Source organism: Arachis ipaensis, chromosome B9, assembly GCF_059453495.1.
Source record: "Arachis ipaensis isolate K30076 ecotype BB chromosome B9, ASM5945349v1, whole genome shotgun sequence".
Lineage (NCBI taxonomy): Eukaryota > Viridiplantae > Streptophyta > Magnoliopsida > Fabales > Fabaceae > Arachis > Arachis ipaensis.
The window spans coordinates 115,782,190-115,809,208 of NC_142444.1; the positions used below are offsets into that span (position 1 = coordinate 115,782,190).

General features: G+C 39.3%; 2 non-coding genes across 2 annotated transcripts; both read right to left on the minus strand.

The window, feature by feature from the left end:
* Nucleotides 1-1,217: 1,217 nt before the first annotated feature.
* On the minus strand, nucleotides 1,218-1,321 carry LOC148546019 (small nucleolar RNA R71). Its single transcript, XR_015901828.1, has one exon. It is a non-coding gene; the product is annotated as a small nucleolar RNA R71 (small nucleolar RNA).
* A 15,643-nt stretch (nucleotides 1,322-16,964) lies between these two features.
* On the minus strand, nucleotides 16,965-17,068 carry LOC148546020 (small nucleolar RNA R71). The gene has a single exon (XR_015902039.1). It is a non-coding gene; the product is annotated as a small nucleolar RNA R71 (small nucleolar RNA).
* Between the last annotated feature and the right edge of the window lie 9,951 nt (nucleotides 17,069-27,019).

Sequence of the window (27,019 nt, forward strand, 5' to 3'; positions counted from 1 at the left end):
TCTCTTTACATTCTGCAATTCAATTCTTGCAATCATCCCCATTCCCTTTTAATTTCAGCAATTTACATTCTGCTCTTTAATTTATGCAATTTAAGATTCAGCCATTTAATTTTCTTGTCATTTACTTTTCCCGCCAATTTTACATTCCGCAATTCTCATCTCAAATCTTGATTCCGCTCAACTAGAACACACTTCTAATCCGAATTGCTCACTCAACCAATCCTTGTGGGATTCGACCTCACTCTATTGTGAGTTTTTACTTGACGACGATAACCGGTGCACTTGCCGGAAGAAATTTTGCCGATCGTGCAATTTCCTAAATCGTAGCATAACACGTTTATGCGCATCAAGTTTATGGCGCCGTTGCCGGGGATTGGTTTTCGATTGACAATTCTCAAATTGGAAGCTAACTAGATTGAGCAATTTTCTCTTGCTTTGTTAATTCTGTTCTAGATACTTGTTGAATTTTAATTTCTGCACTTGGTTACATGCTTTCCTTCTTTATGCCTTTAAATTCATGCAACTAACTCACTGACTCACTAACTGTTTGAATTAATTCCTCAATTGATCTAACCATACTCTTCCATTAACCAAGAGTATTTCACTTGTTTGTGTTTGAGCTGTGTTCTTGTATGACAGGTAGGAGAGGAGAGACATCAACTCCTCCATATACCGAACCAGAGAGGACCCTTCATAGACTTAGAAGGGAAGCAAGAGGGAAGAGAGTAGTGGGAGAAGAGGAATCTGAAGGAGAATCTGAGGACAATTTTGAGGAAGCTCTAGATCTCAACATGGATAGAGAAGTTCACAACCATGAGAGAGCTGATGGAAACAATGCCATTCCTGAGAGGAGGGTTCTTAGTTTATACATAAACCCAACCTCTGGGAATTGTGGTAGTAGCATCCAGAAACCACCCATTCAGGCCAACAATTTTGAGCTCAAGCCACAGCTAATATCACTTGTGGAGAATCATTGTTCTTTTGGAGGAGGTGCTAATGAAGACCCAAACCAACATCTCACAAAATTCCTGAGAATTTGTGACACTGTGAAGTCCAATGGAGTCCAGGAAGATGCCTATAAACTGCTTTTGTTCCCATTTTCACTTAGGGACAAAGCAGCTAAGTGGCTGGAATCATTCCCAAGGGGGAGTCTAACAACATGGGATGAGGTGGAAAGCAAGTTTCTGGCACGTTTCTACCCTCCACAAAAGGTCAATAGGCTTCGATCTGAGGTTCAGACTTTTAGACAACAAGATGGTGAAACTCTCTACGAGGCATGGGAGAGATTCAAGGACTTGACAAGGAAATGCCCACCAAACATGTTCCATGATTGGGTGCAATTGCACATCTTCTATGATGGGCTCTCTTATGAATCAAGGAAGGCTGTAGACCATTCATCAGGAGGTTCATTGAACAAGAAAAAGACTGTGGAAGAAGCCATTGAAGTGATCGAGACAGTGGCTGAGAATGAGTACTACTATGCATCAGAAAGGCACAACACTAAGGGAGTCATGGAGCTGAACCAGGTTGATACAATTCTAGCCCAAAACAAGGTGTTTGCCAAGCAACTAGCAGAGCTTACCAGGCAATTAGAAACAAAGCAAGTGGCTGCAATACACACACAAGATCAAGAGGAAGTAGGCATTGAAGGAGGTGATTGGGATGAGGCTAACTATGTGGGAAACCAACAAAGGCAATCATATGATCCACATTCCAACACTTACAACCCAGGCTGGAGAAACCACCCAAACTTTGGGTGGGGAAACCAACAAACCCAACCACAAAACCACAAACCTTACAACCACCACCAACATAACAATTCCACATACCAAAACTCCAACCAAAGATCATACCAAGCCACACAAAACACTTACCCCCAATCATCATATCATGGCCAAAATAATCAACATACCCAACCTAATCCGAACCAACAATTTCAAGATCAATTAAACTGGATAGAAGGAATTATGGCAACCATGAGTCAAGACATCATTGAACTGAAGAGCTTCAGGGATGATGTGAGAACTACCTTAAGAAACCATGGTGAAAAACTCAAAAGGATGGAATCTCAAGTAGGAGAGCTATCTCAACAGGCACCCAAATCAACTGCAGTGTTCCCTAGTGACACAGAAAAGAATCCTAAAGGGGAACAAAAGAGAGTAAGATGGGAAGAATGCAAAGCCATCACCATAATGAAGGAAGTCTCAGGAGAAGAAGGAATCAGGCCCTCAGAGCAGGAACCAGAAATCTTGAAGGAAGGTGTGGAAGAAGTTAAGCAAGAAGGTGGAACTGAGCAAGCCAAGGATCTGCAAAAAGGCATGATGGAAGTATACCAACCAAAAGCACCATTTCCTGAGAGGTTAGGAGGAGGTGAAAAAAGGAAAACCTATTCAAGGTTTCTAGAGACATTTAACTCTCTGCATGTCAATATTCCCTTTCTTGAGATTCTTCATCAAATGCCCACACAAATCAAGTATTTAAAGGAATTGTTAAGCAAGAAAAGAGTTTTGAAGGGAGGACAAACGGTAACAATGAACAAAGAATGCAGTGCTCTCATCAAGAAGGACACACTCTCTAAGAAAACGGACCCAGGAAGTTTTCATATCCCTTGCATCATAGGGAAAACAAAAATTGACAGAGGATTCTGTGATCTAGGAGCTAGCATAAATGTGATGCCTCTAACTCTTATGAAGAGGCTACAACTGAATGAGGTGAGATCCACTGATGTAATCATACAACTGGCTGACAAAACTCAGAAGCAAGCTGAAGGGGTAGTTGAAAATGTGCTGGTGAAAGTGGGGGATTATTATTTCCCCACAGACTTTGTCATTGTGGACATGGAGGAAAGCTACTTACACCCTATCATTCTGGGCAGACCATTTCTAGCCACTACTAGAGCGCTCATAGATGTAGAACAAGGAGAGCTAATTCTGAGAATACATGAGGAACAGCTCATTTTCAAAGTCTTCAAACCTGCATCTGAGCCTGAACCAGAACCTGAAAAGCCTAAAGATGATAGTAGCCATCCGTGTTTGGAGGAAAGTAATCCAGCAGCTGAGACTCTAAAACAGTCATTGGAAGGCAAACAAGAGTTGCAAGAGTTAGAGCCACAAGAATCAGTGGAAACAGATCAGAAGGATCCTCCTGACATAAAGGTCAATGAAGAAATCCTCAAGAGAAAGGGAAGAGTGATAGGGAGATTGCCAAGAGGATGGAGAAACAAGAAAATTCCCACTGAAGGTTTTTCTTCGGGAGATAACGTGATATCAAGTCATTATCTGCCAATCCCACCTGGCCTCAAAACCATTCCTTCCCAGCTCCCTCAAGTGTTCACAATCAGGAAAGTTCTTTCTATGGAACATTTAGAGGTCATGAATGAATCAAGTGGGGACGTTTTCATAGTGAGAGGAGATGACGTCAAGCACTACAATCCACCCTAACAAGGGACAACCGTCAAGCTAATGACGTTAAACAAGCGCTTGTTGGGAGGCAACCCAACCTGAGGTAATACCTTTTTGCTGTTTCTTTTATTTGTTTCAATAAAAAGGGTAAAGTAGTTTCTGTGCATTGCAAAGAATTAAGTTTGGTGTTTCACACCAAACAATGAATTCATGGATCAATAAGTCAAAGGGGAATGTGTGACTCTAAGTTTGGTGTTCCACCATAAAGATCAACTGAACACAACAACCTTTGAATTATATGAAAGGAACAACTATTCTAAGCAGTCACAGAAATGCTTAAAACCCTTAGTAGCAACATCATTCCAAGATAACTCAAGGATTCAAAGAACAGAGAGAAGTAAGTGGGAGACTAAGTTTGGTGTTCACACACCAACTTAAGAATCCGATACTTACCCACACATAGTTGAGCTAACCACTCAAGTGCTTGAGGAGCAAGCAACTTCATTACTCTTTGCAGGAAAGGAAACAAGAACCTTAAAGAATGAAGCAACATTTAGGAAGAAGAAGGAGAAATCAAAGTGTTTCCTGACAACAAAGAGAAAACAAGGAATTTCACAAGGTGGTATTGTTCCTTGATAATTCTTTAAAAAGGGCAAACAAAAGCATGCGTGTTCTGGTTTAAACTGTAAATGTTGAATCTTTTTGGAATGTGTAGTCTTTTTTTTGTTAATTGCTTTGAATAAAGTGAATGCCTAGATGTTTGGATATAACTTCACCTTCTTAAACAAGTGCGTGCCATGCTTGTTCTGTTTCCAAAAATAAAAGAAAAGTTTGAACAAAAGTAACTTGGCTAAATTAGTGACAAATCAAGTAGAATTAAGTGGTGGTATGCATGCTTGATTGTTTAGTCAGATCACTAAAATTAGAGTGTAGAATTATCATTTTTTATGTAGAAAGTAAAAATTGTCTATGGATCTTGATGAATAAATGTCTTTGGCCATGAAAAAGAAAGAAAAAGAAAAAGAAAAAGCCACGGAAAAAGGCAACCAAAAAGCAAAAAAATTGAGAAAATAAGCTAGGTACCAATGGTTTGAACTTCTGAGACAAATGCCTGTGGTGTTTATGTATTAAGGATATGCTTGGATGAATAGGTTCTGAGGAGTGTTTCAACACTTGGTAACTTGGGTTAACTAACCCGGGATTATCAACCAAAAGTCCATTATCAAGAGCAACCTAAATACAAAACATTTAGTCACACAAAGAGGTGCTGGGCACCAATGTCTCAAGAAGAAATGTGAACTAAAATGCCTAAAGTGGATATGTGTAGTGCACTGATAAGAAAAAGAAAATGCCAAAGGCTTGTGCAACACATGACACTAAGCAAACAAGGAGCAAAAGAAGCTCTAAGAAAAAGAAAAGAAAAACAAAGAAGAGAAAAGTGCCAAAGACATAAGAATAACAAGAGGCCATAGCAATTTTTGATGGATGCAATGAAAAAGTGATAATCCTACCTGATAAGTATGAAAAAGTGATGCTGCAACTTTCTGCATAAAACCCTTCTGATGAACTTCAAATGCTTGCTAATATAGCCAATGTAATTGCTTTCTGTTTCATACTTTCTTCTCAAATAACTCAGGACTTGCTTAGGGACAAGCAAGTATTAAGTTTGGTGTTGTGATGCCAAGGCATCATAGGCTAGTTTCACTAGCATTTTTCTGTTAGTTTTAGTTGTTTTATGCATTTTCTTGAGCTTAAAGTAACCAAAAATGGTTAAATGAAGAACAAAGTAATGAACCATCCAAACAATATGATTTTGATGCAAATTCCATGAGTTTTAGTTATATTACTTAAATGCTATGAATGAAAGATTTCTCATGAAATTTTGCAAGACTTTGATGCAATTGTTTGGATGATTTCAGGGAAGAAGAGGCTAAGCAAGGAAGCAACAAAATCAATAAAGGAAGCTTGAATATCACATGTGGAGTTTAAGTTCCAGTTTAAGCCTAAACTGGAGCTTAAACGCCAAAATCATGAAGGATAAGAAATGCTGGGATTGAAGTTTAACCTCCAGTTTGACCTCAAACTGGAGGTTAAACGCCAGAATGAAAAGCCTCACTTAAGGAGCATTCCACGTTTAACCTCCAGTTTGACCTCAAACTGGAGGTTAAACGCCAGAATGAGTATGCCACCCAGGGAGGAGTTCCACGTTTAACCTCCAGTTTGACCTCAAACTGGAGGTTAAACGCCAGAACCAGGAAGAGTACCAGGGAGCCATTCCACGTTTAAGCTCCAGTTTGACTCAAACTAGAGCTTAAACGTGTTCGATAGCTTTTCTACTCCAGGGTTGCTCTCTCCATCTCCACGTTTAACCTCCAGTTTGACCCCAAACTGGAGGTTAAACGTGTTCGACACCTCCAGGGCCACCATTCTAAGCTTCCACGTTTAACCTCCAGTTTGACCTCAAACTGGAGGTTAAACGTGTTCGACCTCCAGGGCTGCCCTTCCTTTATCCACGTTTAAGCTTCAGTTTAACCTTAAACTGAAGCTTAAACGTGTTATATGGAACAGCTTGACCATGCCTTCTTCAAACATAAATAACTTGAGCTACAAAACTCCAAATGAGGTGATTCAAAATGCATTGGAAAGAAGACATCTAGAGCTTTCCAAGCATATATGGCATGCATGGTGGATACTAAAAATTGAGGGAGAAAACAGCCCCGTAATGTGCATAGAAGAGCATAGTACCAACATGCAATCAGGCCAGCTGACCTCTTCACCTTCCATGGAGTATAACTCGAGTTGTAGAGATCCAATTGAGGTGCTTCCAGTTGCGTTAGAAAGCTGACATCCATAGCTTTCCAACGAGGTATAATAGTCTATATTTGGCATCAAATTGGCAAGGTTGACAAGAGAACAAAGTGACGACTCAAGAAAGGGGGTACAACATTTGAGTGTAGTTTAATGGATCATTATCCTTTTTGGATCAATTATGTCACTCAGCCCTTCAAGCAAGCAAGGCCCATCAACAACACCAAATCAAGGCCACAAGAATCATCTAGAATAGTTTATTTTCATTTGATTGTAATTTGCTTTGAATTTCATTTTCATTTTGTAATTTAGGGAGCCTATTTAAAAGCCTTAGTTTCTGCATTTAAAGAGGGGGGGATTGAAGGGGAATCCAGCCCCTGATGGGGACCTTAAACCTTTACTTTCACTTTTAGCTAGTTTTCCTTTTCTTTGTAATTGAATTCAGAGCTATGATTCACTAAACCCCCTTTCATTGGGTTAGGGAGCTCTATTGTAATTCAATGAATCAATAATAGTTTATCTTCTTCTTCAATCTTTTCTCTTGAATTTTGTTAGAAAGCTTCTCGATCTAATTCCATTGAGTAGTTGTCTTGGGAAAGAAACTACTCATACTTGGAATCCTTCGGAGCCTTGGGAAAGGAATGGAGGATTCATGCTAGAGAAGCTTTCTCACAGTGGATTGGATTGGGGTTTGGATGGATATTGTGACATGTAATCCTACCAAATTGTGGTTCATGAAATTGTGTGGTATAATCAGTGATCAAGCATCATCTCTTCTTATGAACATTTAAACCAAGGGATTGGGAATTTGTTTGTTTTTAGAGAGCATTGGTGAGCCAAGGAATTGGGATCCAATCATATAAGATTGCCAAGCAAAATTTAATGAATGCATTGGTTGAGGAAGAGATATACATGTTTTGATTCGGAGATTTCAATATCTCCTAAACCCAATGAATTCCCCACTTCTGATTTCCACTTTCTCTTTACATTCTGCAATTCAATTCTTGCAATCATCCCCATTCCCTTTTAATTTCAGCAATTTACATTCTGCTCTTTAATTTATGCAATTTAAGATTCAGCCATTTAATTTTCTTGTCATTTACTTTTCCCGCCAATTTTACATTCCGCAATTCTCATCTCAAATCTTGATTCCGCTCAACTAGAACACACTTCTAATCCGAATTGCTCACTCAACCAATCCTTGTGGGATTCGACCTCACTCTATTGTGAGTTTTTACTTGACGACGATAACCGGTGCACTTGCCGGAAGGAATTTTGCCGATCGTGCAATTTCCTAAATCGTAGCATAACACGTTTATGCGCATCAAAGAGCTTACTGGCGTTTAAACGCCAGTAAGAAGCATCAAACTGGCGTTTAACGCCAGAAAGAAGCATCAAGCTGGCGTTAAACCCCAGAAACAAGCACCAGACTAGCGTTTAACGCCAGAACAGAGCATGGAGGTGGCGTTAAACGCCAGAAACAAGCAGCAAGCTGGCGTTTAATGCCAGGATTTCACTGCAAGGGCGTTTACACGCCTAATAGGAGCAGGGATGATACATCCTTGGCCCCTCTGGATCTGTGGATCCCACAGGATCCCCACCTACCCCACCTCTTCTCCTCTCCTCTTCACACCTTTTCATAACACTCTTCCCCAATATAACCTCCACCAATCACCTCCATTACTCCTCCAAAACCATCATACAACCCACCTACACCCACCCACTCAAATTTAAACCATCACTCCCTCCTTTTCACACATCATAACCAACTAAAACCCCCTTTGGCCGAACCACTCACACCTCTCCATCTCATCCGTTTTCTTCTTCTTCTACTCCCTTTTCTCTTCTTTTGCTCGAGGACGAGCAAACCTTCTAAGTTTGGTGTGGTAAAAGCATTGCTTTTTGTTTTTCCATAACCATTTATGGCACCTATGGCCGGAGAAACCTCTAGAAAGAGGAAAGGAAAGACAAAAGCTTCCACCTCCGAGTCATGGGAGATGGTGAGATTCATCTCAAGGGTCCAAGCTCAGTAGTAGACCATTTGACTGCACAACAAGAGATCATGGACCTCAACAAGAGCATGAGGAAATTCCTCAATATGAAATCCCTGAGATGCCTCAAGGGATACATTTTCCTCCACACAACTATTAGGAGCAACTAAGGATAGGAGCACCAAAATCACTAGGGATGAAGCAACAAAGGCAAGGAAGAGACATAGAGGAGGTCAAGAGCACCATTGGTTCTTCAAGAAGAGGAAGACGCCACCCTCACTAAGGTGGACCCGTTCCTTAATCTCCTTGTTCTTATTTCTCTGTTTTTCGTTTACTATGCTTTATGTTTATTTATGTTTATGTCTTATTACATGATCACTAGTGTCTAAGTGTCTATGTCTTAAAGCTATGGTGTTCTATGAATCCATCACCTCTCTTAAATGAAAACTGTTCTAAAAACAAAAGAACAAGAAGTACATAGTTTCGAATTCATCCTTGAAATTAGTTTAATTATTTTGATGTGGTGACAATACTTTTTGTTTTCTGAATGAATGCTTGAACAGTGCATATGTCTTTTGATATTGTTGTTTATGAATGTTAAATATGTTGGCTCTTGAAAGAATGATGAAAAAGGAGAAATGTTATTTGATAATCTAAAAAATCATAAAATTGATTCTTGAAGCAAGAAAAAGCAGTGAATACAAAAGCTTGCGAAAGAAAAAAAAAGGGGAAAAGAAAAATGGCGAAAAAAAAAGAGAGAAAGAAAAAGAAAAAGCAAGCAAAAAAGCCAAAAGCTCTTTAAACCAAAAGGCAAGAGCAAAAAGCCAATAGCCCTTAAAACCAAAAGGCAAGGGTAATAAAAAGGATCCAAGGCTTTGAGCATCAGTTGATAGGAGGGCCCAAAGGAATAAAATCCTGGCCTAAGCGGCTAAACCAAGCTGTCCCTAACCATGTGAAAACTTGAGACTGAGCGGTTAAAGTCGAGGTCCAAAGCAAAAAGAAGAGTGTGCTTAAGAACCCTGGACACCTCTAATTGGGGACTTTAGCAAAGCTAAGTCACAATCTGAAAAGGTTCACCCAATTATGTGTCTGTGGCATTTATGTATCCGGTGGTAATACTGGAAAATAAAGTGCTTAGGGCCACGGCCAAGACTCATAAAGTAGCTGTGTTCAAGAATCAACATACTGAACTAGGAGAATCAATAATACTATCTGAATTCTAAGTTCCTATAGATGCCAATCATTCTGAACTTCAATGGATTGAGTAAGATGCCAAAACTATCAGAGGCAAAAAGCTACTAGTCTCGCTCATCTGATTGGAGCTAAGTTTCATTGATATTTTGGAATTTATAGTATATTCTCTTCTTTTTATCCTATTTTATTTCCAGTTGCTTGGGGACAAGCAACAATTTAAGTTTGGTGTTGTGATGAGCGGATAATTTATATGCCTTTTGGCATTATTTTTACATAGTTTTTAGTATGATTTAGTTAGTTTTTAGTATATTTTTATTAGTTTTTAAATAAAAATCACATTTCTGGACTTTACTATGAGTTTGTGTGTTTTTCTGTGATTTCAGGTAATTTCTGGCTGAAATTGAGGGACTTGAGCAAAAATCAGATTCAGAGGCTGAAGAAGGACTGCAGATGCTGTTGGATTCTGACCTCCCTGCACTCAAAGTGGATTTTCTGGAGCTACAGTAGTCTAAATGGCGCTATCAATTGCGTTGGAAAGTAGACATCCAGGGCTTTCCATCAATATATAATAGTCCATACTTTGCCTGAGTTTAGATGACACAAACTGGTGTTCAACGTTAGCTCTCTGCCCTATTCTAGAGTTAAACGCCAGAAATAGGTTGCAAAGCAGAGTTAAACGCCAAAAACAGGTTACAACTGGCGTTTAACTCCAAGGAAGACCTCTACACATGAAAGCTTCAATGCTCAGCCCAAGCACACACCAAGTGGGCCCGGAAGTGAATTTCTGCATCATTTACTCATTTCTGTAACCCTAGTAACTAGTTTAGTATAAATAGAACTTTTTACTATCATGTTAAGTATCTATCTTTGGATGTTTAGTCCCTAGACCTTGGAGGCTGGCCATTCGGCTATGCCTGGACCTTGTTCTTATGTATTTTCAACGGTAGAATTTCTACACACCATAGATTAAGGTGTGGAGCTCTGCTGTTTCTCATGAATTAATGCAAAGTACTATTGTTTTTCTATTCAATTCAAGCCTATTTCTTCTCTAAGATATTCATTTGCACACAAGAACATGATGAATGTGATGATTATGTGACGCTCATCATCATTCTCACCTATGAACGCGTGCCTGACAACCACTTCCGTTCTACATGCAAACAAGCTTGAATGTGTATCTTTTAGCCTTCTGATCGTGAGATCAGAGTCTTCGTGGTATAGGCTAGAATTATTGGCGGCCATTCTTGAGATCCGAAAAGTATAAACCTTGTCTATGGTATTCTGAGTAGGATCTGGGAAGGGATGGCTGTGACGAGCTTCAACCTCGCGAGTGCTGGGCGTAGTGACAGACGCAAAAGGATTACTGAATCCTATTCCAGTATGATCGAGAACCGACAGATGATTAGCCGTGCGGTGACAGCGCATTTTGGACCATTTTCACTGAGAGGACGGGATGTAGCCATTGACAACGGTGATGCCCTACATAAAGCTTTCCATGGAAAGTAGAAGGAATGATTGGATGAAGACAGCAGAAAAGCAGAGGTTCAGAAGGAACAAAAGCATCTCTATACGCTTATCTGAAATTCTCACCAATGAATTGCATAAGTATCTCTATCCTATTTTATATTTTAATTATATTTTAATTATCAATTCACCATAACCATTTGAATCCGCCTGACTGAGATTTACAAAGTGACCATAGCTTGCTTCAAGCCGATAATCTCTGTGGGATCGACCCTTACTCACGTAAGGTTTATTACTTGGACGACCCAATGCACTTGCTGGTTAGTTGTACGAAGTTGTAGCAAAGAATTAAGATTAAGAACGTGCGTACCAAGTTTTTGGCGTTGTTACCAAGGAAGGAACGATCACGATTTCGTGCACCACCTAGCTACCAAAAATTCCCACTTTTATATATTTCACATACTCATGTATCAACTTTTCTTTAATTTCACCACATGTGCATTGATCTTTTATTAAACTTAGTACTGGGATAATTTTGTCCCCCTTATTTATTTATTTATATTATATATATATATATATTTTTTTTTTCTCTTTTTCTTTTTCTTTTTCTTTTTCTCTTTTTTTTATTGAAAATATAAAAGTAAACATAACATATCAATGCACATGAATTTTTAATTTTTTCTGGTCTCACATGAGTAGGTATCCAAATTCCTAATATTTTATCAAAGTAGAAACATAACACATTCCCTATTAACCCATGTTCCCACAGTTTCCCCACACTTAATTGACACAATCTCTATCTTAAGCTAACCAAAGATTCAATTTGGGGTAATTAATTTGTTTTTCCGCTTAAGGCTAGTGATGTGGTAAAATATAGAACAAATGGGATAGAAAGGCTCAAAGTGGCTAACAAAGGTGACATAAAAGGGTAGGCTATTTGGGATAAGTGAGCTAATAAACAATGACCTCAATCATATGCATGCATATAACACATTAAATATTGGACATATAGGATGGAACAAAATATAGATTACAATCATAGAAAAGAAAACACACAAGAATAAAATATTATGGTTAAATAATGTAACCATGTAATTAAGCTCAAATCTCACAGGTTGTGTGTTCTTAGCTATAAACTATGTTCCAAATTACAATCTTCAAACAAATTTAACACAAAATTTTAATTTGAATTAGTGAAATACTATAAAAAAAAGGGTCTTGAAAAGAAACTCATTACTTCAACCAAGCAGTGGTAAATATATGCACAAAATCAAGAAAATATGCAATCAAACATGTAAATACAATAATGAACTGATAAATAAAATAAGACATTGGTGTTGGGAAGAAAATAACTAACCCATGGAGATCGATATCGACCTCCCCACACTTAAAGATTGCACCGTTCTCGGTGCATGCTAAAATGTGCAAGTGGATGGGTGGCTCCAACTGATGCTTTTCTCCAAAGATTGTGTAGATGGACTTGTCGGTTGCCCTATTGAGAAGTTTTCCCTTTCCCTTCTTTGGTGGCCAACCTGAAAGAAGACGAAAAGGAAGAAAAGTAACCTAAAAATAAAGATAAGAAAACAAATAAAGTATGAGTGGGTTAATGCCAAATAATGCGGGTCTCAATTACATGGTAGCTACAACATGCAAGTGAGAAGACAATAGAAGCAGATGGCATATCAATTGTGCAAAAATTGCAACAAAAGGGAAGAGAGTGTGGGTAATGCAAGATATTATAAGTTCATGTCAATGCAAAAGGAATACCAAGATCATAACAATTAGCATTGACTTATAATTAATAACACCCAATAGTTAAGAACAAGCCACGAAGCACTAAAATAATGCAAGAAAAGATGTAACAGTTGAATAAGGACATTTAACACCAATGAAAACATAATGAATTTAGAAAAAAAAATATAAACATGCATAAAGTTAAAATACAATGAATAAAAATATACAAACAAATTAAGTAAAATAGAGTGAAAGAGAATAAGAATGAGAAGTTAAAGAAAGGAAGAAGAAGTAAGTAAGAAAGGAGGGGAGAAAGAAGTAGAAAGGATAGAAGAAAGGAGAAGGGAATGAAGAACGGGGCGTGACACGCGCACGCAAGGCACGCATGTGCATGAGAACTGTATTCGCCATGTGACGCGTATGCGTCGCCCACGCATACGCGTGGGTGGTCTTGGAAGCAAAAGGACGCGCACGCGTCAGGGACGCGTACGCGTGGATGACCTTGTGCCTCTAGCACAGTTCCAGCGTGGGGGCAGCACAACTTTCTGTCCAACATGCTATTTTCGCCGATTTCCCTATCCACGCGTGCGCGTGCTTGACGCGTAGGCGTGGGTTTCCCTTGTGGCAGATGGCACATATGCGTGGGTCGAATTGTGCGCAGAGCACACCAGCCGCACGATTCCATCACAACTTTCTGTTCGTTGGATGGGGGAGCGAGATTACTATCGATGCCCACGCGTGGCCTGTGCGCACGTGTGGTTTACCCATTTTTTTTTATGAATGCAGAATGCAAAATACAGATGCTGATGCAGACATTATGAATGGATACTAAAAAAAAGAATGAAATAAAACTAAGGATAAAACAAAGTAAAATAAAACTGAGACTGACAAAGAACGATCATACCATGGTGGGTTGTCTCCCACCTAGCACTTTTAGTTATAGTCCTTAAGTTGGACATTCGGTGAGCCCCTTGTTATGGTGGCTTGTGCTTGAACTCATCCAGGAATCCCCACCAATGTTTGTAATTCCAATGGTCTCCGGGATCCCAAACTAGGCGCATACAGCCGTCAAGCACCCCAAAAGTGTTGATTGTTGGAATGAATTCCGGGGTCCCAAACCTTGCTTTTGCACTCGTCTTTGTGCTGATCATCATTGTTCCAACCGAGAGGTAAGCAATTCGAATTCTCACTAAGACATCTAAACAGCTTCCTAAAACCATTCAATTGAGAATTATACCAACCTTTGTACTTTAATTTGGAGCATGCAACCATGTTGAACCTTGCATGACAATTCCTACCACTAACCATCTACCTCTTACTCTTATAGCCACAAAGAGCTCTGATGCCAAGGCATCTTAGGCTAGTTTCACTAGCATTTTTCTGTTAGTTTTAGTAGTTTTATGCATTTTCTTGAGCTTAAAGTAACCAAGAATGGTTAAATGAATAACAAAGCAATGAACCATCCAAACAGTATGATTTTGATGCAAATTCCATGAGTTTTTAGTTATATTACTTGAATGCTATGAATGGAAGATTTCTCATGAAATTTTGCAAGACTTTGATGCAATTGTTTGGATGATTTCAGGGAAGAAGAGGCTAGGCAAGGAAGCAACAAAAATCAATAAAGGAAGCTTGAATATCACATGTGGAGTTTAAGTTCCAGTTTAAGCTTAAACTGGAACTTAAACGCCAGAATCATGAAGGCTAAGAAATGCTGAAACTGAAGTTTAACCTCCAGTTTAACCTTAAACTGGAGGTTAAACGCCAGAATGAGAATTCCACTCAGGAAGCATTTCCACGTTTAACCTCCAGTTTAACCTTAAACTGGAGGTTAAACGCCAGAAATGGGAAATGCACCAGGGAGCCATTTCCACGTTTAAGCTCCAGTTTAACCTTAAACTGGAGCTTAAACGTGTTCGACCAAGTTTTCTCCTCCAGGGTTGCTTTCTCCATTTCCACGTTTAAGCTCCAGTTTAACCTTAAACTGGAGCTTAAACGTGTTCGACCTCCAGGATGGCTTTCTCTATTTCCACGTTTAAGCTCCAGTTTAACCTTAAACTGGAGCTTAAACGTGTTCGACCTCCAGGGCTGCCTTCTTCCATTTCCACGTTTAAGCTTCAGTTTAACCTTAAACTGAAGCTTAAACGTGCTTCCACAAAAGGCATCACTGGAAGTGTCTGGCGTTTAAGCTGCAGTTTAAGCTTAAACTGCAACTTAAACGCCACTCTTGGAAAAGGTTTCTGGGCCAAAAATATTGCGGTTTAAGTTAGTATTTGAGCACAAACATTAACTTAAACTTACTCTGGTATGAAACCCAATTGAATATCATGGTTTATGGGATTGGGCCTGAAGGATTGATGAGTCTGAAATTTCAATTTGTTGAGTCATGTGTCATTATTTGATTATCACTAAGTTGGCTCAATGAATGTTACAGAATTTGGATCAGCAGCCTCATCAAGATTATGGATCATAAACCCAAAGCAAAAGGAAAGCAGGGAGAGGCCTCAAAGCCCAAGAAACACAACAGAAGCTCAATATAGAAAGTGTATAAATAGGATAGAATTTAAGTTAGGAAGGACTTTTCTTTTCATTTGGCTAGTTTTCATATCTTTGTAATTGAATTCAGAGCTATGACTCACTAAACCCCCTTTCATTGGGTTAGGGAGCTCTATTGTAATTCAATGAATCAATAATAGTTTTATCTTCTTCTTCAATCTTTTCTCTTGAATTTTGTTAGAAAGCTTCTCGATCTAATTCCATTGGGTAGTTGTCTTGGGAAAGAAACTACCCATAATTGGAATCCTTCGGAACCTTGGGAAAGGAATGGAGGATTCATGCTAGAGAAGCTTTCTCACAGTGAATTGGATTGGGGTTTGGATGGATATTGTGACATGTAATCCTACCAAATTGTGGTTCATGAAACTGTGTGGTATAATCAGTGATCGAGCATCATCTCTTCTTATGAACATTTAAACCAAGGGATTGGGAATTTGTTTGTTTTTAGAGAGAATTGGTGAGCCAAGGGATTGGGATCCAATCATATAAGATTGCCAAGCAAAATTCAATGAACGCATTGGTTGAGGAAGAGATAAACATGTTTTGATTCGGAGATCTCAATATCTCCTACAACCCAATGAATTCCCCATTTCTGATTTCCACTTTCTCTTTACATTCTGCAATTAAATTCATGCAATCACCCCATTCCCTTTTAATTTCAGCAATTTAGCTTCTGCTCTTTACTTCATGCAATTTAAGATTCCGCCATTTCAATTTCTTGTCATTTACGTTTCCCGCCAATTTTACATTCCGCAATTCTCATCTAAATTTTGATTCCGCTCAACTAGAACACACTTTTAATCCGAATTGCTCACTCAACCAATCCTTGTGGGATTCGACCTCACTCTATTGTGAGTTTTTACTTGACGATAACCGGTGCACTTGCCGGAAGGAATTTTGCCGATCGTGAAATTTCCTAAATCGTGGCATAACAAGTTTATGCGCATCAAGTTTATGGCGCCGTTGCCGGGGATTGGTTTTCGATTGACAATTCTCAAATTGGAAGTTAACTAGATTGAGCATTTTTCTTGCTTTGTTAATTCAGTTCAAGTTACTTGTTGAATTTTAATTTCTGCACTCTGTTACATGCTTTCTTTCTTTATGCCTTTAAATTCAAGCAACTAACTCACTGACTCACTAACTATTTGAATTAATTCCTCAACTACTCTAACCATACTCTTCCATTAACCAAGAGTATTTCAATTGTTTGTTGCCTGTGCGGTGTTCTTGTATGACAGGTAGGAGAGGAGAGACATCAACTCCTCCATATACCGAACCAGAGAGGACCCTTCATAGACTTAGAAGGGAAGCAAGAGGGAAGAGAGTACTGGGAGAAGAAGAATCTGAAGGAGAATCTGAGGACAATTTTGAGGAAGCTCTAGATCTCAACATGGATAGAGAAGTTCACAACCATGAGAGAGCTGATGGAAACAATGCCATTCCTGAGAGGAGGGTTCTTAGTTCATACATAAACCCAACCTCTGGGAATTGTGGTAGCAGCATTCAGAAACCACCCATTCAGGCCAACAATTTTGAGCTCAAACCACAGCTAATATCACTTGTGGAGAATCATTGTTCATTTGGTGGGAGTGCTAATGAAGACCCAAACCAACATCTCACAAAATTCCTGAGAATTTGCGACACTGTGAAGTCCAATGGAGTCCAGGAAGATGCCTATAAACTGCTTTTGTTCCCATTCTCACTTAGGGACAAGGCAGCTAAGTGGCTGGAATCATTCCCAAGGGGGAGCCTAACAACATGGGATGAGGTGGAAAGCAAGTTTCTGGCACGTTTCTACCCCCCACAAAAGGTCAATAGGCTTCGATCTGAGGTTCAGACTTTTAGACAACAAGATGGTGAAACTCTCTACGAAGCATGGGAGAGGTTCAAGGATTTGACAAGGAAATGCCCACCAGACATGTTCCATGACTGGGTGCAATTGCACATTTTCTATGATGGACTTTCTTATGAATCAAGGAAGGCTGTAGACCATTCATCAGGAGGTTCATTGAACAGGAAAAAGACTGTGGAAGAAGCCATTGAAGTGATTGAGACAGTGGCTGAGAATGAGTACTACTATGCATCAGAGAGACACAACACTAAGGGAGTCATGGAGCTGAACCATGTTGATACAATTCTAGCCCAAAACAAGGTGTTTACCAAGCAACTAGCAGAGCTCACCAGGAAATTAGAAACAAAGTAAGTGGCTGCAATACACACACAAGAGCAAGAGGAAGAAAGCACTGAAGGAGGTGATTGGGAAGAGGCCAATTATGTAGGAAATCAACAAAGGCAATCATATGATCCACATTCCAACACTTACAATCCAGGATGGAAAAACCACCCAAACTTTGGGTGGGGGAACCAACAAACCCAACCACAAAACCACAAACCTTACAACCATAACCAACATAACAATTCCACATACCAAAACTCCAACCAAAGATCATACCAAGCCACACAAAACACTTACTCCCAACCATCATATCATGGCCAAAATAATCAACCTACCCAACCTAATCCGAACCAACAATTTCAAGATCAATTAAACAGGATAGAAGGAATACTGGCAAACATGGGTCAGGACATAAGTGAGTTGAAAAGCTTTAGGGAAGATGTGAGATCTACCTTAAGGAACCATGGTGAAAAAATCAAGAGGATGGAGTCTCAAGTAGGAGAGCTATCTCAACAGGCCCCCAAGTCAACTGCAGTGTTCCCTAGTGACACAGAAAAGAATCCTAAAGGGGAACAAAAGGGAGTGAGATGGGAAGAATGCAAGGCCATCACCATATTGAAGGAAGTCTCAGAAGAAGAAGGAATCAGACCCTCAGAACAGGAGCTAGAAATCTTGAAGGAAGGTGTGGAAGAAGCTAAGCAGGAAAGTGAAACTGAGCAAACCAAGGAACTGCAAAAAGGCATGCTGGAAACATACCAACCAAAAGCACCATTTCCTCAGAGGTTAGGAGGAGGTGAAAAAGGGAAAACCTATTCAAGGTTTTTAGAGACATTTAAGTCTCTCCATATCAATATTCCCTTCCTTGAGATTCTCCAGCAGATGCCTACACATATCAAGTATTTAAAGGAATTGCTGAGCAAGAAAAGAGTTTTGAAGGGAGGACAAACTGTAATAATGAACAAAGAATGCAGTGCCCTCATCAAGAAGGACATAGTCTCTAAGAAAACAGACCCAGGAGGTTTTCATATCCCCTGCATCATAGGGGAAACAAAAATTGACAGAGGATTCTGTGATCTAGGAGCTAGCATAAATGTGATGCCTCTGACTCTTATGAAGAGGCTACAACTGAATGAGGTGAGATCCACTGATGTAATCATACAACTGGCTGACAAAACTCAGAAGCAAGCTGAAGGGGTAGTTGAGAATGTGCTGGTGAAAGTGGGAAATTATTTCTTCCCCACAGACTTTGTCATTTTGGACATGGAGGAAAGCCACCTACACCCTATCATTCTGGGAAGGCCATTTCTAGCCACTGCTAGAGCGCTCATAGATGTAGAACAAGGAGAGCTAATTTTGAGAATACATGATGAACAGCTCATTTTCAATGCTTTCAAACCTGCATCTGAGCCTGAACCAGAACCTGAAAAGCCTAAGGATGATAGTAGCCATCTGTGTTTGGAGGAAAGCAATCCAGCAGCTGAAATTCTGAAACAGTCCTTGGAAGGCAAACAAGAATTGCAAGAGTTAAAGCCACAAGAATCAATAGAAACAGATCAGAAGGATCCTCCTGACATAAGGGTCAATGAAGAAATCCTCAAGAGAAAGGGAAGAATTGTAAAGAAATTGCCAAGAGGGTGGAGAAACAAGAAAATTCCCACTGAAGGTTTCTCTCCGGGAGATAAAGTGATATCAAGTCATTATCTGCCAATCCCACCTGGCCTCAAAACCATTCCTTCCCAGCTCCCTCAAGTGTTCACAATCAGGAAAGTTCTTTCTATGGAACATTTAGAAGTCATGAAGGAATCAAATGGGGACATTTTCATAGTGAGAGGAGAAGACATCAAGCACTACAATCCACCCTAACAAGGGGCAACCGTCAAGCTAGTGACGTTAAAGAAGCGCTTGTTGGGAGGCAACCCAACCTGAGGTAATACTCCCTTGCTGTTTCTTTTATTTGTTTCAATAAAAAGGTGAAGTAGTTTCTGTGCATTGCAAAGAATTAAGTTTGGTGTTTCACACCAAACAATGAATTCGTGGATCAATAATTCAAAGGGGAATGTGTGACTCTAAGTTTGGTGTTCCACCATAAAGCTCAACTGAACACAACAACCTTTGAATTATATGAAAGAAACAACCATTCTAAGCAATCACAGAAATGCTTAAAATCCTTAGCAGCAACTTCATTCCAAGGAGAATTCAAGGATTCAAAGAACAGAGAAGTAAGTAGGAGACTAAGTTTGGTGTTCACACACCAACTTAAGACTCAGACACTTGCCCATACATAGTTGAGCTAACTACTCAAGTGCTTGAGAAGCAAGCAACTTCATCACTCTTTGCAGGAAAGGAAACAAGGATCTTAGAAAGAACATGAAGCAACAACTAGGAGAAGAAGGAGAAATCAGATTGTTCCTGGCAACAAAGAGAAAACAAGAAATTTCACAAGGTGGTGTTGTTCCTTGACATTTCTTTAAAATGGGTAAACAAAAGCATGCTTGTTCTGGTATAAACTGAAATTGTTAAATCTGTCTGGAATGTAAAGTTTCTAGTATGTTTGTCTGTTTAGTGCTTTGAATAAAGTGAATGCCTAGATGTTGGATATAACTTCACCTTCTTAAACAAAGGCTTGCCATGCTTGTTCTGTTTCCAAAAATAAAAGAAAAGTTTGAACAAAAGTAACTTGGCTCAATTAGTGACAAATCAAGTAGAATTAAGTGGTGGTATGCATGCTTGATTGTTTAGTCAGATCACTGGAATTAGAGTGTAGAATTATCATTTTTTTTTGTGTAGAAATTGAAAACTGTCTATGGATCTTGATGAATAAATGTCTTTGGCCATGAAAAAGAAAGAAAAAGAAGAAGAAAAAGCCACTGAAAAAGGGCAACCAAAAAGCAAAAAAAATTTGAGAGAATAAGCTAGGCATCAATGGTTTGAACTTCTGAGACAAATGCCTGTGGTGTTTATGTATTAAGGATATGCTTGGATGAATAGGTTCTGAGGAGTGTTTCAACACTTGGTAACTTGGGTTAACTAACCCGGGATTATCAACCAAAAGTCCATTATCAAGAGCAACCTAAATACAAAACATTTAGTCACACAAAGAGGTGATGGGCACCAATGTCTCAAGAAGAAATGTGAACTAAAATGCCTGGAGTGGATATGTGTAGTGCACTGATAAGAAAAAGAAAATGCCAAAGGCTGGTGCAACACATGACACTAAGCAAACAAGGAGCAAAGAAGCTCTAAGAAAAAGAAAAGAAAAACAAAGAAGAGAAAAGTGCCAAGGACATAAGAGTAACAAGAGGCCATAGCAGTGTTTGATGGATGCAATGAAAAAGTGATAATCTTACCTGATAAGAATGAAAAAGTGATGCTGCAACTTTTTGCATAAAACCCTTCTGATGAACTTAAAGTGCTTACTAATATAGCCAATGGGATTGCTTTCTGTTCATGCTTTTTTCTCAAATAACTCAGGACTTGCTTAGGGACAAGCAAGTATTAAGTTTGGTGTTGTGATGCCAAGGCATCTTAGGCTAGTTTCACTAGCATTTTTCTGTTAGTTTTAGTAGTTTTATGCATTTTCTTGAGCTTAAAGTAACCAAGAATGGTTAAATGAATAACAAAGAAATGAACCATCCAAACAGTATGATTTTGATGCAAATTCCATGAGTTTTTAGTTATATTACTTGAATGCTATGAATGGAAGATTTCTCATGAAATTTTGCAAGACTTTGATGCAATTGTTTGGATGATTTCAGGGAAGAAGAGGCTAGGCAAGGAAGCAACAAAAATCAATAAAGGAAGCTTGAATATCACATGTGGAGTTTAAGTTCCAGTTTAAGCTTAAACTGGAACTTAAACGCCAGAATCATGAAGGCTAAGAAATGCTGAAACTGAAGTTTAACCTCCAGTTTAACCTTAAACTGGAGGTTAAACGCCAGAATGAGAATTCCACTCAGGAAGCATTTCCACGTTTAACCTCCAGTTTAACCTTAAACTGGAGGTTAAACGCCAGAAATGGGAAATGCACCAGGGAGCCATTTCCACGTTTAAGCTCCAGTTTAACCTTAAACTGGAGCTTAAACGTGTTCGACCAAGTTTTCTCCTCCAGGGTTGCTTTCTCCATTTCCACGTTTAAGCTCCAGTTTAACCTTAAACTGGAGCTTAAACGTGTTCGACCTCCAGGATGGCTTTCTCTATTTCCACGTTTAAGCTCCAGTTTAACCTTAAACTGGAGCTTAAACGTGTTCGACCTCCAGGGCTGCCTTCTTCCATTTCCACGTTTAAGCTTCAGTTTAACCTTAAACTGAAGCTTAAACGTGCTTCCACAAAAGGCATCACTGGAAGTGTCTGGCGTTTAAGCTGCAGTTTAAGCTTAAACTGCAACTTAAACGCCACTCTTGGAAAAGGTTTCTGGGCCAAAAATATTGCGGTTTAAGTTAGTATTTGAGCACAAACATTAACTTAAACTTACTCTGGTATGAAACCCAATTGAATATCATGGTTTATGGGATTGGGCCTGAAGGATTGATGAGTCTGAAATTTCAATTTGTTGAGTCATGTGTCATTATTTGATTATCACTAAGTTGGCTCAATGAATGTTACAGAATTTGGATCAGCAGCCTCATCAAGATTATGGATCATAAACCCAAAGCAAAAGGAAAGCAGGGAGAGGCCTCAAAGCCCAAGAAACACAACAGAAGCTCAATATAGAAAGTGTATAAATAGGATAGAATTTAAGTTAGGAAGGACTTTTCTTTTCATTTGGCTAGTTTTCATATCTTTGTAATTGAATTCAGAGCTATGACTCACTAAACCCCCTTTCATTGGGTTAGGGAGCTCTATTGTAATTCAATGAATCAATAATAGTTTTATCTTCTTCTTCAATCTTTTCTCTTGAATTTTGTTAGAAAGCTTCTCGATCTAATTCCATTGGGTAGTTGTCTTAGGAAAGAAACTACCCATAATTGGAATCCTTCGGAACCTTGGGAAAGGAATGGAGGATTCATGCTAGAGAAGCTTTCTCACAGTGAATTGGATTGGGGTTTGGATGGATATTGTGACATGTAATCCTACCAAATTGTGGTTCATGAAACTGTGTGGTATAATCAGTGATCGAGCATCATCTCTTCTTATGAACATTTAAACCAAGGGATTGGGAATTTGTTTGTTTTTAGAGAGAATTGGTGAGCCAAGGGATTGGGATCCAATCATATAAGATTGCCAAGCAAAATTCAATGAACGCATTGGTTGAGGAAGAGATAAACATGTTTTGATTCGGAGATCTCAATATCTCCTACAACCCAATGAATTCCCCATTTCTGATTTCCACTTTCTCTTTACATTCTGCAATTAAATTCATGCAATCACCCCATTCCCTTTTAATTTCAGCAATTTAGCTTCTGCTCTTTACTTCATGCAATTTAAGATTCCGCCATTTCAATTTCTTGTCATTTACGTTTCCCGCCAATTTTACATTCCGCAATTCTCATCTAAATTTTGATTCCGCTCAACTAGAACACACTTTTAATCCGAATTGCTCACTCAACCAATCCTTGTGGGATTCGACCTCACTCTATTGTGAGTTTTTACTTGACGATAACCGGTGCACTTGCCGGCAGGAATTTTGCCGATCGTGAAATTTCCTAAATCGTGGCATAACAAGTTTATGCGCATCAAGCTCTAAGTTGCCCATCCGTCTCAAGCAAAGCATATTCAAGTGGGCTAATTAAGCTTAGAGATGAGAGATTTACCCACTTTAATGAAGGGATGGATAGTGATGGCTTTGGGAGAGAGGTCTCCAACAACCTTGGCAAGGTGATCTCCAGCTCCATTCCCTTGGGCTCTTCTTTGACAACTTCCACCTCTTTGCAAGCTTCTTCAATATCAACCTCTTCCTCTTGGTAGCTTTCTTCCAATTCGATCTCTTCTTCATTGTTCACCAAGGGCATGGGAGGTTGTGCTTCTTCTTCTTTAATCTCCATGTCAAGTCCAATGGGAGAGGATTCAAATGTAGATAAGAATTCATCAATGATTGAATCCATCTCTTGATCATCCCCTTCAAAGTCTTCAACCATGATATGCCTTGGAGGTTGTACACCCTCCTCAACATCAAATTCAAACTCTTTAGAAGGGGGTTCTATGACTGGGCTTTCCCATGGACGTTCCGCATCTCCTAAGTCTTCAACCAATTCTTCTTCTTTGATAATTCCGGCTTCCTCCACTTGTTCCAATACAAAGTCATGCTCCTTACTGTCCACCGGAGCTTCTAGTGTCTCCTTCATACTATGTTCTTCATTAGATTATCCACATAAAGTCATGGGAGTTCCTTGAGTGTCTGACTGTCGGGAAGCTAATTAATTTATCGCTTGCTCCAGTTGATGAAGGGTTGCATGAAATTGATCTACTATTTCCTTGAGGTGAGCCTGTGATTCTTGGGTCGATGGATATGGACATGGTGCATATGGAAGTGGTGGTTCTTGGGGGTAATTGGATTAGAATTGGGGTGGATAAGGGTTAGGGTCATATGGAGGTGAATGGTTGTAGGTGGCTTGTGAGTATGGTGGTTCAAAGCTATGTTGAGGAGGTAGTTCATTGGCATATGGTGGGGCTTGTTGGTAACTACAAGGGGGTCCACCATATCTATCATCTTGGTACGCACCTCGGAATAGCTCTTGACCATAGTAAATTGGTGGAGGTTGGTTGTCACAAAAAGGTCCACCATAACTATTGTCTTGGCATGCATTGTAAGATGGTCGTTGTCCATGGTACCTTGGAAGGTGTTGTTGCCGAAAGGGTTGATCAGATCCTCATGGCTCCTTCCATCTTTGATTGTTTTGACCTTGATGCATGTTCCTGTTATAGCTTCCATTCCTTACAACAACATTGGAACCAAACTTAAAGCCAGAGGGGTGAGAATTCATAGTAGCTAATAAAAAAATAGAAAACAAAAACTAATAAAAATTAATGAAAATAAACTCCTAAAACTAAAAATACTAACAAAGAAACGAAAAAATAAAATTATTTACAATAACCAATAATAAGGCACACGTTTGCAAGTTCCCGGCAATGGCGCCATTTTGATGAACGGATTTCTGAAGGTAAAAAGATTCGCAAATAAAGTCTCGTTGCAAGTATAGCTTCTAGACCGACAAGAAATCCTTTCGTACAAAAGTTTGGTTGTCACAAGTAACAAAACCCAATAAAATTTATAACCGAAGTATTTAAACCTCGGGTCGTCTCTCAAGGAATTGCAAGGAGGTGTGATTTATTATTGGTTATAGAAGATTATCTTTTTGGGGTTTTTGAATAGTGAACAGGAAAAATAAACTGGCAAAAAAGTAAATTAATTATCATGAAAACCATTGCAAGGTATAAGAACTGGAAATCCCATCCTAGTTATCCTTATCAGGTGTGATGAGAATTTTTTATTGCTCCCACTTAGTTAACCCTTACTAAATAAAGGAAAGTCAAGTGGACTAATCAATTTGATTCCTCAAGTCCTAGTTATCTCCTGTGGAAAGACTAGCTTTAGAGGGATCCAAATCAATCAGCAAATTCCAATTTTCAATCAACAGCTGAGTTTGATAACTCAAGTGTCACCAATTACTCAACCAAAGCAAAGGGGGAAATTCTAAATTATTTATATCATAAATAGAAGAAAGCTATCATAAATCTGAAATTCCTCGAATTGTATTAAATAGAAAATCAAATTAAACATAGGAATCCATAAACCAATTTGGCAACATAAGTAATCAATGAAGGAAAATAGATAAAGTAGAATACTAAGACAATTAAAAGTAGAAAAAAAAAACTAAATTAAGGAAAATTGAACTTGGAATTGAGAAGGAATGAACCATAAACTAAGAGAAATCCTAAATTCTAAAACCTAAGAGAGAGGAGAGAGCCTCTCTCTCTAGAAACTACATCTAAAACCTAAAATTGTGAATAATTAATGTTCTGTTGATGAATGAATGGATTCTCCCACTTTATAGCCTATAATCTGTGTTTTTTGGGCAAAAAACTGGGTTAGAAACAGCCCAAAAATTGCCCCCAGTGATTTCTGATATGTCCAGCACGTGGCAAAGTCATGCGTACGCGTCGTGGATTGAATTTTCTCCAGGTCACGTGTGCGCGTGATCCACGCGTGCGCGTCACCTATCTTCAGGGAAGCTATGGCAAATTATATATCGTTGTGAAGCCCCGGATGTTAACTTCCCAACACAACTGGAATCGCTTCATTTGGACCTCTGTAGCTCAATTTATGCTCGATTTAGTACCAAGAGGTCAGGCTGGACAACTTTAGCAGTTCCTTCAATTTCTTGTATTCCTTCCACTTATGCATGCTTCCTTTCTATCCTCTAAGCCATTCCTGCCCTATAAACCTTGAAAACACTTAACACACATATCAAGGCATCAAATGGTATAAAGAGAGAATTAATATTTGGTAATTTAAAGGCTTGTGAAGCAAGTTTTCAATTATAGAACAAAATTAGGAAGGAAAAAGTAAAACCATGCAATTTATATGAATAAGTGAGTAAAGACTTGATAAAAACCACTCAATTGAGCACAAAATAAACCATATAATAGTGGTTTATCAAACACGCATCATGGTTGGAATAATCAAAGATGGGAGGAGCCACGAGGATTTGATCAACCCTTTTGGCAACAACCCCCTCCAATGCGCTATAACCAACAACCATTATATGATGTATACCAAGACAATAGTTATGGTGGACCTTCTCGTGACAACCAACCTCCACCAAATTACTATGGTCAAGAGCCATTCGAGGGTGTGTACCAAGATGATAAACATGGTGGACCCCCTTGTAGTTACCAACAAGCCCCACCATATGCTTATGAACCACTATACTCACAAGCCCCTTACCACCAAACACCCCCATATGACCCTAATCCTTATCCACCATACCAAGATCCTTACACATAGAACCACCCCAATTCCAAAACAATTACCCCTCTTCATCTTCCTATGACGAGATGCTTCAATCTCTTGCACAAAGACAAAATACCATGGAAAGCGCACTTACCGGTTTGACCTCCGCTATACAAGCCCTCGTCTCCCATATTGGATCATCGAATACCTCCAACAATCAACCCTCAAGCTCTAGCGCACCCCCTTTTCAACCCCATAATGATCTCTCCATCCCATCACCACCCTCCATGGAAGAGCACCCACATCCATCAATCCAAGAGCAACCTGATCCCAATTATGCTACTGACCGGGAACAAGAGAGAAGGGATCAGTTTCGCGAATTCATACTTCACAAGAAGCTAGAGGAGGCCCTAAAGGTGGAGGTAGGAGAGAACCTTGAAGGAAGTTGTCAAAAGGTGGAAGTCAACAAAGAGGAGCTGGATTTTGTATTAGAGCAAGTGGAGAAAGCCGAAATTACTGAAGAAGAGGAAGTGGTTGAAGATTTAGGAGATGCGGAACCTCCATTTGAACCTCAAGTCATACAGCCTCCTTCTAAGGAGTTTGAATTTGATGTTGAGGAGGGTGTACAACCTCTGAGGCATAACATGGTTGAAGACTTAGAAGCGGTTGATCATAAGATGGGTTCAATAATTCATGAGCTTCTACCTATAGTTGAACACTCTCCCATTGAACAAAAGGAATAGGTTGAAATTGAAGAAGCTTGCAAGGAGGTGGAAGTAGTCAAGGAAGAGCTCAAGGGAATGGA